Source organism: Myotis lucifugus, unplaced genomic scaffold (assembly GCF_000147115.1).
Source record: "Myotis lucifugus unplaced genomic scaffold, Myoluc2.0 scaffold_1843, whole genome shotgun sequence".
NCBI classification, from domain to species: Eukaryota; Metazoa; Chordata; class Mammalia; order Chiroptera; family Vespertilionidae; genus Myotis; species Myotis lucifugus.
Window position 1 is genome coordinate 22,888 of NW_005872891.1, and position 4,339 is coordinate 27,226.

At 53.0% G+C, this 4,339-nt stretch overlaps 1 long non-coding RNA gene across 1 annotated transcript in view; it reads right to left on the reverse strand.

Moving 5' to 3' along the window:
• Window positions 1–3,821: 3,821 nt before the first annotated feature.
• The window catches only part of LOC106695617, a 4,040-nt gene continuing 3,522 nt past the window's right edge, over window positions 3,822–4,339 (reverse strand). Inside the window, exon 3 of the long non-coding RNA XR_002827599.1 lies at window positions 3,822–4,147. This is a non-coding gene — a long non-coding RNA (uncharacterized LOC106695617). The remainder of the gene's footprint in view (window positions 4,148–4,339) is intronic.

The following is a 4,339-nucleotide window of genomic DNA, read 5'->3' on the forward strand; positions in this document are numbered from 1 at the left end:
CAAATTGGGTTTTTTGGGCGCCCCCCCCCCCCGGGGGGGGGGCCCCATATTGGGCCCAGGGGGGGGGCCCAAATTGGGGTTTTTGGGGGGGGCCCCCCCCCCCGGGGGGGGGGCCCCAATTGGGGCCTAGGGGGGGGGCCCCCAGGGGGGGTTTTGGGGGGGTTTCCCCCCCCCGGGGGGGGGGGCCTTATTGGGGGCCTAAGGGGCGGGGCCACAAGGGCGGGTTTTTGGGGGGGCCTCCGCCCCCCGGGGGGCCGGGGCCTGATGGGGGCCTAGGGGCGGGCCAGGATGCCGGTCTGGCGTGGCTCCGCCCACCGGGGGCGGGGCCTGATGGGGCCGAAGGGGCCGCCCGCAGGGCCAGGCAGGAGGCCAAGCTCAGTCTGAGCCGCGCCCACGGGCATTGGCTTAAGGCAGTGACGGCGAACCTTTTGAGCTCGGCGTGCAGCATTTTGAAAACCCTAACTTAACTCTGGCGCCGTGTCACATATAGACATTTTTTGATCTTTGCAACCACAGTAAAACAAAGACATATTTTTGATATTTATTTTATATATTTAAATGCCATTTAACAAAGAAAAATCAACCAAAAAAATGAGTTCGCGGGTCACCTCTGACACGCGTGTCGTAGGTTCGCCATCACTGGCTTAAGGACTACCCCTAAGGGCACCGAGCTCACGTGACCAGCACAGGAACGGCGCCTTCAGATCCCGTTTTAGGGCCGGGGAAACTGAGGCACGGCACCCCCACGACCACCCAGGAGGGAGAGGATGGCAGGGGCCGCGTGTCTAACTGCGCCCCTAACGGTATCTCGGACTCTTTCAGTAAATACATCATCAGGATTCACTGGGCAAACCTTTATCGAGTGCCTGTAGTGCACCAGGTACTGTTCTAAGCACTGGGGACAGTGCAACGAACCCAATTAAAGAGGCTCACCAACCCTGCCACCCCACTATCCGCTACCTTTATTTTATTCCTTTTACATCACCCAACAAGGCCCCAAGTGTCTCTCTTTTAAAAAGTATTGTTTTTATTGATTTTCGAGAGGGGAGGGAAGGAGAGAGAGAAACATCAATGCGGAGAGAGAATCATGGATCGGCTGCCTCCGGCTCCCCGCTTACTGGGGATCCAGCCGCCAATCCAGGCATGTGCCCTTGACCGGGAATCGACAGTGACCTAGGTAGGCACCCAACCATGGAGCCATGCCAGTTGGGCCGGACCAGCGCCTTCATAAGAAGAGGAGATTGGGCCCTAACCAGTGTGGCTCAGTGGATAGAGCGTCGGCCTGCGGACTGAAGGGTCCCAGGTTCGATTCTGGTCAGGGGCATGGACCTTGGTTGTGGGCACATCCCCAATAGGGGGTGTGCAGGAGGCAGCTGATGGATGTTTCTCTCTCATCGATGTTTCTAACTCTCTATCCCTTTCCCTTCCTCTCTGTAAAAAATCAATAAAATATATATTTTTTAAAAAAAAAGAAGAGGAGATTGGCTGTTGTCATGGATGGGGAGACATGAGAAGACACAGGGAGGAGACAGCCATCTATCTGCAAGCCCAGGAGCGAGGTCTGAGAAGAAGCCAGTCCCGCCCACACCTTGATCAGGAGCTTCTGGCCTCCAGGACAGCGAGAAAACACATTTTTGTGGCTCGTGGATGAAAGGGGCCACGTGCTGACCTGACAGCTCAGGGGAGGCCTGCGGGCGGCCTTGCAAAACTCAGAGACCTAAGGTCACCACACAGGAGGGTCTGACGTTAAACTTGAACGAGAAGCAGTGGTGGTGGGGAGTCACCTCCTGGGCCGGTATCTTCCCTGACAAGGGCAGCCTTTGCCTTCACGGAGCCTGTCTGTCTTTTTGCCTCTGTGGTAACACACCCTTGAAATGTCTGGGTACCTGGTAACGTCCCTTTTCCGGACCCCTTGGGGCACAGCCTAATGTGCTGGGCGCAGGACGGAGACCGCAGATCCCCTCATTGTCATGTTCATTGTTCCTGCTCCCACCTAAGCATGTGTCCATCATTTTACCTTTTATCCAATCCCAGGGGCTCCCCCCCCCACTTTGCTTGCTCCCGCCTCCCTCATCCATCCCCAATGGATTTCATGTCACTCACCTACGTCCCTCCTTTGATTGCAACGTATAAACACAGATGGTGCCGGGAACCGGTCCATCCTTGCTGCTTGACACAGTCGCTGCAGGAAAGAAACATCTGCACAGCATATGTTTCAAGGGACCTGGCGTATATAGCATATTGTTCTTAATATGTTTGCTCTCTTTAGTGCCATGTGTTTTAACCAAGGTCACCTCTCCGAGAAAGGTTGTTTCCCCAGGTGGGGATCTTTCCCTGAGGTTAGGGAGGGGATACAACCCCTTAATTAAGTGCCAGGCGGGTAGTTAAGCTACATAATCTTTACTCCCTGGAATGGAGATAAGAAACGCCCTAACCTTTGTAATAGAAATTGACAGGATTAAAATCGGCTGGTATAAATACGGATGTAACAAGACAATAAACATCAGATCCTGATCAGTTCCTAACCAGAACTCCGACCTGAACTTTGGCTGGAGATCCTGGCTAGAGGTCCTGACTGGGCTGCTGATCAACTGAAGGCTGTCTTAGTGTCATTCCTTCTTCGCCGACTCCGTCCACACCTTTGGGGACCCCTGGACCCGCTGGGATTGGACCCCAGCAAGATGGAACCCCCATTCTCCGGAGCTTTATCCCAATCCCTTGAGGTTCTGCTTCCCGGCAATTGTCGACAGTTTGGCTCAAACAAACTCCCAAAAATTCTGTACAGGTTTCCATGGTTTTTTACGTGAACATTCTTAAGCCACCCGGTCTGTTGTAGTTTGTTGTTGTTTTTTGTAAGTGTTGCATTGAAATAACCCCAGGATCTTCCAAGTCTTTACAGAAACATATTTTCATGGATTCTTTTGCCAATTTTTATTGGATTGTTTATTTTTTTCCCCAATATATTTTTATTGATTTCAGTTAAGGAGGGAGAGAGAGAGAGAGATAGAAACATTAATGATGAGAGAGAATCATAGATTGGCTGCCTCCTCCATGCCCCACACTGGGGATAGAGCCTGCAACCCAGGCATGTGCCCTTGATGGGAATCAAACCCGGGACCCGTCAGTCCACAGGCCGACGCTCTATCCACTAAGCCAGCGGTTCTCAACCTGGGGGTCGCGACCCCTTTGGGGGGATGAACGACCCTTTCACAGGGGTCGAGTCGCCTAAGACCATTGGAAAACACATATATAATTACATATTGTTTCTGTGATCAATCACGATGCTTTCATGATGTTCAGTTTGTAACCATGAAAATCCATCCTGTATATCAGATATTTACATGACGATTCATCACAGTAGCAACATGACAGTGATGAAGTAGCCACGAAAATAATTTCATGGTTGGGGGTCACCACAGTATGAGGAGCTGTATTCAAGGGTCGCGGCATCAGGAAGGCTGAGAACCACTGCTCTAAGCCAAGCCGGCCAGGGCTGTGGTTCTTCGTTCCGGCAGCCCTAGCAAAGGAGCCGCCTTGCTTGGAATAGGTTGTACAGAACAAAACTAAATGGTTTCCAAAGTGCTTTAGAAGAGAGAGAGGGCTTTGTTGTCATCGCTGGGTTTTTCTTTCATAGAAAAGCAGCTGGTAACCAGGCCTCTCAGGCTGGTATTGTGGCTCCCAGGCCCTCCGTCCTGCTCGGTCGCACTGGCCTGCGCCTCCCGTCCTCAAGGTCGCCTCAAGGTCCACCGTGGCCACCGGCGCTCCAGCCCTCAGGCTGACAGCCATGCAGAGGAGGGGGAGGAAGGCCGAGAGGAACATACCTTCCCGGGGAGTCAGCGTGCGTCAAGCGGCCTGCGCTGACATTCCACACACCACTGTGTTGACATCTCCTCGGCCGGAGTCTGGCCCTTGAGGTGGGCTGGGAAGCCGTCTCCGCGCCGGACGCATCCGCACCCCAAATAAAGTTGGGGTTCTGTTATCCAGGGATGAGAGGAAGCGGATGGTGACAGGGCAACCAGCTGGCAATGTCGGCCTCGCCTTTGCTCTCCGGGAACATTGTGGCTTCATGTCTCTCCCTGTAGTGGTGGCTGATATTGTAGGTATTCACGCATATATCTATATGTGCACACACTATGACATTTTCTTCCTTAAAAAAACACACATATATATCTATATATGTTTACAGAGAGGAAAGGAGAGGGATAGAGAGTTAGAAACATCGATGAGAGAGAAACATCGATCAGCTGCCTCCTGCACACCTCCCACTGGGGATGGAGCCCGAAACCCAGGCATGTGTCTTGACTGAATGGAACCCGGGACCCTTCAGTCCCAGGCTGAA